The 11490-nt window shown below is 30.6% G+C and overlaps 1 long non-coding RNA gene across 1 annotated transcript; it reads left to right on the top strand.

The window, feature by feature from the left end:
* Positions 1-8097: 8097 nt before the first annotated feature.
* LOC102626989 (uncharacterized) lies at positions 8098-9486 on the top strand. Its single transcript, XR_370562.3, has 2 exons — positions 8098-8325; positions 8676-9486. It is a non-coding gene; the product is annotated as an uncharacterized LOC102626989 (long non-coding RNA).
* The last annotated feature ends 2004 nt before the right edge of the window (positions 9487-11490 follow it).

Raw genomic sequence — 11490 nt, 5'->3', positions numbered from 1 at the left:
TATATTCTTAATATTACCTTTGTCAATAATAAGATCACATACCCTCTAATTGACAGTGCATCTTGTCTTGAAGATTTTACGTCTTTGAGCAATTTTTTCCTTCTTTCATATGTATGACAAATTTTATGTTATAAGTGATAATGTGTCCATTTTTCCTCGTCTTCTATATCTTCATTGTCTTTATAGGGTTTGTCCTCAAGCTCTTCATTGTCTTTATATGGTTTGTCCTCAAGCTCTTCATTGTCCACTACATGAGTTGCTAAATTGACTGATTAGTATCTTCATTTAAGACATTAGTTTGATATATGGCCTGGTTTTAAACAACAAAAATTGTTGCCTTCAAGAATTGTATAAAGATTACTACTACTTGGTGGATATTTTATTGGCCGTATATTTTGTCCATTACGACTTTATGTTGGTTTTTTAAAGTTTTCCGTAGGAGATTTTATTTTGCTAACCATGAATGAATGAGCTTACGGTGGCTTGATTACGAGCCTTTTGTTTTTCAAGTTGCTTTTCCACTTTTTTGGCTAGTCAAATGGCATTTTGCAATGTATATATCGGTTGCAACCCAACTTGATCTTCTCTTTTGGGGCATAAACTATCTGGACCTTTGTCTCGTGAAGATTATTTTGTTCCATAAGCCTTTGAAATTCGAGGGCATATTCTTTAGTTGTTTTAGCTCCTTGATGACAATTGTTGTACTCACGAAACAAGGTTTTGATATAATTAGAAGGCAAAAATGGTTCTCTTAGTAAGTGATGCATGTGATGCCACATCTTGAGCTTGCCTTTTCCTTATAGAACATGAGAAGTCTGTAGAATATCCCACCAAACTATAATAACTCCTTTGAGTTTACGCCTACAACTTTAACCGTCTTTGATTATAAAAAGTCTATTATTTCAAAGAATCATTCAACATCAGGCAACCAATCAAGGAACTTTTCAATGCCTAGTTGTCTGTTGAATAATGGGAGGTCAATTTTGATGCGGTAGTCATTCTGATGCACTCCTTGTTGTTCATCTTCTATTACTTCGTCATCTGATCGAAGGTTTGGACTAATCGCAATTCATCAGCATTTTACCTACTTTTAATAGATGACTAGCTATTATATAAGTGTTGACCTAAGGACCTGGGTTGAGTAGCTTTTGTATTTCTACTCGAGCTACCTATTTAGCTCCGTTGGTTTTTGTTTGCTTGCTAAAACTGTTGCTTGCTTGAATCAACATTTTCAATACCCTCAGCTTCCTGATTACTTCTTTGGCAAATCTATTCTTTTTTAAATCTTGTTTTACACAAAGAAATGTTTCTTCTATTGCCATTATATGAGTTGGCATTGACTATACGGTTTTTATTGTTTTGCGAATACTTCTACTGAATGGTTTTTTAATTGTTTGAGCCACTCTATCCCTTTTGTAATTCAATCTTAAAATTGAATATTGCTTGCTCCAAAAACCTTTTTTGTTGCCTTTTTTAGATTTGTTTTTTGTTTCTTTGGGTTTTTTAGATAAACGGGGAATTATAGGGCAATATAATAATTAAAAAAAATATTAGGTAAAACTTATAAATAAGCAAAATATGGGTTTACCGGCAATGGTGATCGAGAAAACGAAAAAAGAAGGGTAGATCTAGAAGATTTGATGGTGGTGATTTGACTTGGATCATGATAATTTGTTAGGAAAATTAAAATGAAATGGCGGCTGGAGGTTTGTTTCAGTTTTCAGTGAATGATGGTGAATGGATTGGTAGTGGTGGTGGCTAGCAAATGGACATGATTTTTAGCCAAACGTGTGGCGGTTAGCATTGTGATTGCAACTGTTTTGTTGTGTTTTTGGTGGCCATAGTGATGGATTGGTAGTGCTGGTGGCTAGGGTATGGTCAACGGTGTATGACCATTTAGATGAGGGTGAAGGCAGAAAAAGCAATGGAAAATGACAGGGTGAGGCATGTATAGCAGTTGTAATGGTGGCTGCGGGTTTTTGCATTTTTTTTTTCATTTTTAAATTGGTGCAATTGGTGGAATTGATGGATGGTAGAGGAGGGATTTCCATATGGAGAGTGCTTCCTGGTCACGAAAGCTTTGTTTGGCAGAGAGAAAAGTTATGATACCACTTGACATAGTGTGGAAGCGATACTAAATATCGTTTTATCATATGTTTTTGAAATTCAAGAAGGACAACTCTCACAAGAGAGGGAAATATCTCAATTAAGAAAATAATTGAATATTGTTGATGAAAACTTGTGTAAAGAAACAAGCATAACAAGTCCATTTATATTAGCTAAAATTATACAATTCCTAATAAAACATAAAGTAATATGACTTAAATAAGTATAAAGCAATTCCTAATTAAACTAGAGAATCTTGTACTCCTACTATGATTATATTTGTCTTACATCATAAATGAAATCAAATCGGGACCCTCCACTACATCTTTTGTCAAGGTGGTTGAATTACTAGATTGATGTTGTGTAAATTTTAATGTACTCATAAATACACGTGTCTATTAGAGTATAGATTAGGAATAATGAAGTTGGACCCACAGGAACTGTCAATTTTTTAGAAAGTTAAATTTAGTCTAAACTAATTAAAACTCTACCCTAATTGAAAGAAAATATTTTGTTTAAGAAAATAAAAACTAAAGATACAATAAAATAAAAACAAGTGAATTAACACAAGAATTCAGAAAATTGAAGATATCAGGATTTCATAATCCACCACAATTCAACATAACTTATCTAATTATCAATCAATTCTCAATTTCAGAGTGACAACTCAAAATCAATTTATGTCTATTCATGAATATAACAATTAAGTCCCATTAAAATTAATCTTATGTGAGTTCTTTTTCTACTTAATAATATGATATGTAAAATTCTCATATAAACATATTAAATAACAAATAGTCAAAATTTTCATAAGTATTTTGTATAAACAATTTAATGAAAGACATAAAATAAAAAATAAACATATATAAACTTTATAAATCCAAGCATACGTATAGTTAAATTTTTTTCCTAACAATTAAGAATACATGATATAATTGGTGAAAAGATTTAACAACATCTAACCAATCATATGAAACAAAAATCATAAATATTAAAGCACATATATAAAAAATTAATTGAATTAAAAAAAAATTTCATTGAATAGAGCTTTATTTATAATCCTTATATAAGGCTTCATTTTTAATCCTAATATGAAAAATTAGAAAGATATAAAAAGATTGAGGACAATAGAACGGGTGGAAGCCATTGTCAAGGTGCGGCCTTCAATTCTTCTCTGTGTCTCGCGGTCCGTCTCTTCTTCCGTGCAAAAGCCAAAGCTCTGGCTTTATACAATGCTAAGCCACCGCCTCTATGGTTAAATCCTTAAAAGAGTTCTGTTACAAGGCAAAACGAAAAGCCACGAGATTGAATTAATTTCAATTTCCTCTTTAATGTCCACGTGGTGGACACCTTTAAACTAAAATCATTCATTCATTCATTTATTTATTTTTGCACATGCATGGATGAATTAATTTTATTGGCTTCTGTTTCCTCGGCTTGAATTTCACGTGCATATATGCCTAATTGCTGCAAAATCAATTAACCTTTAATGAACTACTAAGCTATATAAGTGAAAAATAGGCAAAAAAGGTACTCTCTAAGAAATACTCTCAAAGAAAAATTATATGCTAAAAAACTCACTTGGAACTTATTGCCATGGACATTCCTTCAAATAACTCAATTAATTTCATTCATCAAGTCTCTCAATTCATACTTGTCACTCACATCATCATGTCAAGTAACAAATATGGTATACATAACTCAAAGCCAAATTAAGATAAAACAAATATCATGATTTGAAAGTCATCATAGCATCTAATGTTAAAAGATCACATAAAATGTCTTAAAAGTTTTTTTATTTTGATTTTTTTGAGACACCTCACCACCAAACGTATTCTAAACATTGTCTTCAATGTTTCCTATTCTAAAGATGTGCATGCCAATGTGTGAAAATATAGGGAAGACATGAATGCCAATAGTAAAAAAAAAGTAGGAGGGATCATACATGAATTGGTTATAAAATATTCTAGAGGAAAAAAAATCTAAAGAATATGTTGGAATAAATATAATTAATAAAATATAAAAAGCAAAATAAATAAAAGCCTGCTAAACTAATTAATTAATGTAAACAACTCAACCAGGATCAATAAGAATGTAGTGATAATAAAAGTGATCATAAAGAAAATAAAAGAAATCATGATTAATAGTATAATAATATTATACTAATAAATTATATAACTTAATAATTTTTTCGAATTTTAATAAACCTCAAGATCTTAATATGTATGCATATGTATGTATGGATATGTGATGTGAAGGTGTTGTTGGGTGAACGTACACATTACCTATAGGCTATAGATGATGTTTTCCACTTTCCCAAATTGTATATTTATAAGTATAATACCATCTATTGTACTCCATACGTGGAAATTAAACGAATCACTCCAGGAGAAATTTTTGCAAAGTCTCAGAAAAAGATTAGTAATAGGGAATATTGATCTGGGGGTTGTGGAGTTGACTTGCAGAATCAACTAAAGCTAATTCCTTTTTGCATAATATATATGAGAAATCTTTTCATATACAAAAAGAGTTAATCAATACACCCACACCTGTTTTTTATTCTTAAAGATGATAAATTCCGTTGTTTTTTATTCTCCTTTTTACCGACTTAATGGAATAAAGCAACGCATTTGTCCCCTTCGTGACTATGGCATTTATAATAACAAAATCGCGCGAGGGATTGTGCGTTTTAAACGAACATTATTTAATTTTTGTCAACAGAAAATTGATCAATAGTTTTTTTTTTTTAAATTGGTCACCTGAATTCGAATTCATATAAGAAATTAAAAAAAAAATTAAAATCTTGCAACTCTCCTATCTTTAAAAATATATATATATAATAATAATGAGAATAACTTTTTTCTGTAACTATTTGTTTGCTTCCTAGCCAAGCTAACGGACTAACGGTCAAAGGCTTGCTTTGCACACAAGATCCTTCAGGATTTAATTTATTCAACTTCTAATAGCCTCAAATGGTGCCCTTCAACCCAAAATGCTTCTATTCTTCAACTTTGTATCGTTTGATTGATCTACTTTAACCACCATAAAAATGGAATTTGTTAAGGTCATTATTTATAGAGTTGGCATTTTATGACAAGTTTAGTTAAATTGGAAGTTTATTTATTACATATTTTGTAATAGGGGTTAATTTATTAATTCCTTAATTTAGTGAGATTCCAATTTATTAGGAATATTGTTTCCTAATTTAATTAAATGTCTAATTTAGCAAGTCAATTAATAGTGGGATTCTATAATTGGCGCATGAGATATATTTAGAGCAAGAAGTTGGTTTAAACAAGAAGTCATTAAATGCTCTAGAAATTTCTTGGGAGACAAGCAAGGCAAGAAGATAAGATTTATTCATATTCAGATTCATAGGAATTGTAAGAGGAAAAAAACTCTTATTTGGAAAGAATCCAAGTCTTTTAAGACTTGCTATTTTGGTGAATCTCTAGTGCCTATATAAAGAGAGGTATTTTACAATTGAAGTTTTATCGCACAACACAGAGCATAAAGCAGAGAAGCAAAATTCTGTCTCCTCCTTAGAGAATCCGGATTTGGCGTAAAATATTGTGTTGATTTATTTTCTTATCTTCTTTTCATCTTTGTGGAGAGTCTATGTGGATCTTGAATCACTAGATGTTGAAGAATTAAAGCATTGTTATTGATCACTTCGCGAAGTGCCTTGAGGATCGTGGATCAAGAAGGGTAGCAATTATTCAAGAGAAGAAGATTCAATATAAGGTTGAGTAAACTATATAGTGATAAACTGTAAGTGAGAGTCTTAAGTTTGGTAAATCCATAGGTTGTAACATCTCAACTTAGTGAATTATTTTTCATCTGGGCATGGCCTTGTGGATGTAGAATTGATTAATCCGAACCATGTAAAAATCTCCATGTCATTTATTTTCTGCATTTTATTGTGTTTTTGGAAAATTAATATTTTTGACGCGGATGAACAGTAATCGTAAACAGTTGCGGTGAACAGTAACTGTAAACAGTATTTCCGAAAAATTAATTAAGTTGTTAATTTTTGGTTTTTAATTACCTACATCTATTTATAATAGATCTAAATTCCTTTCAGAATTTAATGTATATTACTTAATTAATAGTAGTAATTTCTTATGAATTCTTATGTTGTAATCTTTTCGAAATAAATTAGAGGGAGATAATTGACATCTTCGCCTCTATAATTCTTAGATTTTACCCTTTTTTTTAAAAAAAAATTAGCCTAATGGCAAATGGTTTGAGTCATAAGGGTAACTCATAGATCAAAGTCTTTTTCGTTTTCCTAAACAACCTATTCAAAGACATCTTTCAAAGTCTCGCTTAAATTAATTAATTTAAGTCTATTTTTCCTGTCATCAATCATTATGGTCCTTCAATAGTCTCCGGACAAAATTTTAGCTTTTATGCATGGCCAAATGATAGAGACATTCACAATTGCCAAAATAAATATAAATGCAAACCTAGCTAGTTCAATCAATACTATATAATAAATTACAAATATACAAAAGTATTAGTCACATGTGACATGTATTATCGTTCAAGCTTCACAGGATAAGGCTCAATAATTCAGTATGGACAATAATTCCTAACACCAGCATCTCCAATGAGAATAAAAAGATGACAACAGAGAAGCAATATCGCCAGCATTGTTAGCTCTACCAGTTAACATTGAATAATGCTTACGTTATGAACTTAATATTACTTTTGGTGAGAATCATGACCTATAATTCAGGAAAATTTATGTTGTATCACTAAAAATTAATAAACGAATAAGCGGAAGCGTACTTGATTCATAATACGCAATTACTATCTAGAGTCGTGTGGTTGGCCTTTCAGATCAACATGTTCTCCTTCTCTTTGCACTCTCACTAATGATAGAATGTTAGTGGAGAATAGAACGATACGTGTGACTTGGAGACCATAACTACTTATATAGACAACTTTTCTTATTGTCTTTAAGTATTCCTATTTCAGTCTATTATAGAAATAACAATTACCTTTAAGTCTTTACACATTAAAGGCTCACACTCTAGAGTCGTTTGGTTGGCCTTTCAAATCAACATGTTCTCCTTGAGAATCCTTTAAACTTCTCTTTACACATTAAAGATCCACACCTTATCAGATATATTAAAGCTCAAATTAACGAATATCTTAATAAATCACTTTTATATAAAAACCTAACATTAGATTAAGGATCTAACAATGCTAGTTTAAAGATCCAACACTTAATTTAATTTGTTATTCAATCGACACTGTTCTAGAGTACTTATGTTGTACTACATTCACTCAATATATGCATGACATGTGTGCATAAATTAAATACAACTACTAATTTTACGATGATTTTTTCAAAACAAATACATGCTTGTTGTACATGCATTAAATGAGTGTAGTACAATAAAGATGCTCTATAATCTCTCCAAACATAAATATGGAATTTGATAATAGTGTTAGTGAAGTAATTCCCGCAAGTAATATATATATTATAGTGTTAGTGGAGTAAGTATGGACAAATTCAATCATCAACAACAAAAACATTTAATAATGCATCCGTCTGATTTATCTACACACCAGCATGTCCCGCCGCGGCCGGAGGGGGGTGGGGGGGTGGGGTGGTTGTGTGGTTTGGAGAAGAAGAAAAGAGAAGCAACGGTGCCTGTATTTGTTATCCCTACCGCTTGGAAGAGAAAATGACAAAAGTTTGTGGCCCCTCTTCTTTGGTAAAATTAATCTATTTCTTTTCCATTATTTTTTAAATTCACTAAAGCTGCTTTTAGTATTGTAATATTAAAAAGTTCGATATGTTTTTTAGACTGAAAATTAATCTTTTTGTAATAGCAAAATTTTAATTTTAGTTATAAAATAAATGGTCTTCAAAACTTATTTTTTAAGTAAAAGAATTTGAGACGTGAGGGGGAATAATTAATTTAACTAAATAATTAGGGGTTTTTGGTCTTTTCCCCACTTGTATTATCAGTGAATCTTCAATCTTGGGCTATATATTTAGGAACACTTTGAACTAGAGGACTCAATCAGAGCTAGCTAGTGAATTAGCTGAGTGATAGTGCATTCTGGGAGAAAGCGAAGGAATTTGATTCTCCCCCTTAATTTGCTCATCATGGCTTTCACTCTTGGTAGGTTCATGCCGAAGACCACGCTCAAACTGCCAACTTTGAAGACTTACCAGCTGCCAAGAAAAGGGATAGTCATGTACGTTTCATAATTACTTACTTGATTTGTATTATCTGCTTTCAAAATAATAGTCACGCATCTGCTGCGTAGTCTTTATAGATAAGATGGTCAAAATCATTACGAAAAATTTTGTTTGTTTGTAAACTGTTTTAATTGCTTATAATTTGAGTGTGTATATACAATATATATATTGAAATTAAATTGCAACACAGGGGACATAAATAACATTCCGATATCTGTGCCGTTTATGTCGCCTCTGTGTCACCTTTTGAGCTCGATATCATTATTTATATACGTATAAGCTCATGGACACCCTTCGCTTAATTATTCATATTTTTCTTTCTTCTTTTCTTCTGATGAGATGACAGAGTATGTGCTAACCCTGAACGGCCAAGCGGGAGCACCAGAAATGGAGGAGAGATCAATAGCCAGAAGCCGACATCTCTCAACAATGCTCAGATTGCAGTAAAAGAAACTGCCGACAAAAACAAAGCAGTAAAAGAAGACGGTTCTGCAAAGAATAAGTCTAATTAAGGCTTCAAAATAATTTATTAGTCGCCGCTTAATTTAGAGGGCATAGCTTACATATGCATGCTGCCATCAAATATTAGAGCAGTCAATATATAGCTTATTATATATATATTAAAAATATTCCAATTCAAAATCTTTGCTAAAGTCCTAAAAATCCATTAAGTCAGTTTAATAGTTTAACTATATTATTAAACTAAACTTTAATAATGTCTAGATCGCGAATTGGAAGCTTAAAACTTAAAGCGAATAAACCGCACGGTTTATGTGTTTTTTCCAAATTTTTTTACATTTTAAAATTTCGGATTGAAATATATATACATACATATATAGATAGTAGTGTTTTTGTGTGTGTGTGTGTTTTCTTTACCATATAAGACTGCCTTAAAATCTTAATAAGGCTAGCTGCTTTTAGTGTCAAGTGTGTGGTGGCTAATAATAATCATGTGTTCTTAGAAAATAATAAAGCCACATTTTGTGTATATGCATGATGAGGGTTTGGACTTGAGGTACTTTAATTAATATTATCAGCTAGCATAGTTGCTATATGTCATCAGTTTGTGTTATGAGTTTTGTGCACATGTAACATCCCTTGGAACTTTCTTTCTGATGTAGTCACCTGTGCTATATGAGATATGATCTTCTTTACAATTGCTATGAATAAATAAATGCAAGCATGTGATCATTGATGATTAAAAGGAGAAAAAAAAAAGAGGAATAATGCCACACTTGTTAAGTAATATTTCGAGAGATTTTTATTACGCTATTCATATTTAAATTCAAGAGATTGACGATCTTAATCTAGGCTTATTTTGAAGTGCGTTTACAACTAGATTAGGGTCAAAAGAGAACAATCAAACATGATTGGACATTTTCATACTAAAAATAATCGAGGAAGAGAAGATATCAATTGTAATTATCAAAGAAAATTTAAAGATTTCAACAAAGATGATGAGAATTTATAAAGAAGAAAGCAAAATAGAATACATGAAGATGATTACTACAAATTGTGCAATGAAGGCCATCAAGGAGTTTGTGATCTTATAGCCCATTTGGGACTGTTGCCCAGCAGTTAGGTTGTCACAGTCCAACTCAGTTGTCTGGTGTTTGGTAACTCTCATCGTATGGTAGCTGTATTTTTTTTTCCTTATTTTTAAAACAAAAGTTTATATTTTAAGCCTTACATAATTTAACAGCTTTCATAAAATTCTCTTAGTAGTTATTGTGGAACTAAATTGTTTAGTAAAAACTAGTTATTGTGGCTTGAAAGTCATGTTGTTTAGGGCAAATTTGGTAATGTCGTAGCTTTACTACAGAATAATCAGTTGTAAAAAGAATCAATTATACATTTAGAAAATTATCATTGCACCACATTTATTTTGCCTTATATTCATTGCAAAATAAAGTACATGTTAAAATTTTGTAGTGGTTGGATGAACATAAGGCAAAATAAAAGTGGTGCAATTCCCTACACATTTAATTACATTTATTTTTAAGAATGTTGGAGTTTTAAAAGTCATAATACATATTTGGTAAGTTCTAGTGTTGAATTGCTGCAAGAACACAAATGATTAAAATAGACATAATGTTAGATAAAATTTATTTATCGTTTGTAAATATGTATATATAATATTTTTTATTGTGTATAAATAATAGTTGATAACTAAAATAAATTTTTAATATGCTATTAATTTATTTTTTATTTCGTTATCTCAATATAATTGGTAATAGTAATAAGCTCTTTAAATTTAATGATTTTATTTCCTAATTGAGTAAAGATAATTTTGGTTTTTTGCAATATATTTGAGGATATATATGAAATTGTAGTAAGTATAAAACTCATTGTCAAAATCATATTTTGAAAAGTAACTTCATCCATGTTTTTCAAAATCTACTGAAACAAGAGATGATTTTATCAAAAGTGATTTAAAAAAAATTACAGAACACCAAAATTAATTTTTACCTTTTCAAATTCACTTTTGAGTCTCTCAAAAGTAATTCCAAAAAGGTTATTAATCGATCGCTTGGGTTAAAATCAAGGACAAAAATTCAATACTAGACTGAGTTTTGCTGAACACTAAATCAACAGTCATTAGGCAAGAGAAATTAAAAAAAAATCTTGATCATTAATTCTTTGCTTAGCTAAAAAAATAAGCTTATAGCATTGAATCATAATCTGAAAATTAATACTGGCCTCTTGTGGAGCAAATTTTCAAGGTGTCAATGGGCTATTTTTGGGTTGTTTTTCCAATCCTTTAGGTGATACTCATACCTTGTTTTACATGGAAGTTTTTGTTATTGTTTTGCTTTGGACTTGGTGGGATTGGAATCATATTTGGCTTGAATGTGAATATTTTGCTATTGTAGCTTGTTTTTGGAGTTCTACTTTTCAACCTCTTCGGACTCTTCATGTAATTTGATTCAGTGATGAATGAAAAATAAGCTTAGTGCCGAATCCTTGTCCTATTATTTGATGTTACATATTTGTTACATGTTTTGATGATACTAAGACAACAATGACTACTTAACGAGAAAATTTTGAGTGCACCTGAGGCAATACAACCAGGCAATAGAAATATAACATGGAATATTGTTTTGAAATAACCACCATTTATTTGTTAGTATTTTTAACTAAATTAATTAAATAATCACATG

The sequence above is a fragment of the Citrus sinensis genome, chromosome 3, assembly GCF_022201045.2.
Source record: "Citrus sinensis cultivar Valencia sweet orange chromosome 3, DVS_A1.0, whole genome shotgun sequence".
NCBI lineage: Eukaryota > Viridiplantae > Streptophyta > Magnoliopsida > Sapindales > Rutaceae > Citrus > Citrus sinensis.
This window is presented reverse-complemented; position numbering and strand designations above follow the sequence as displayed.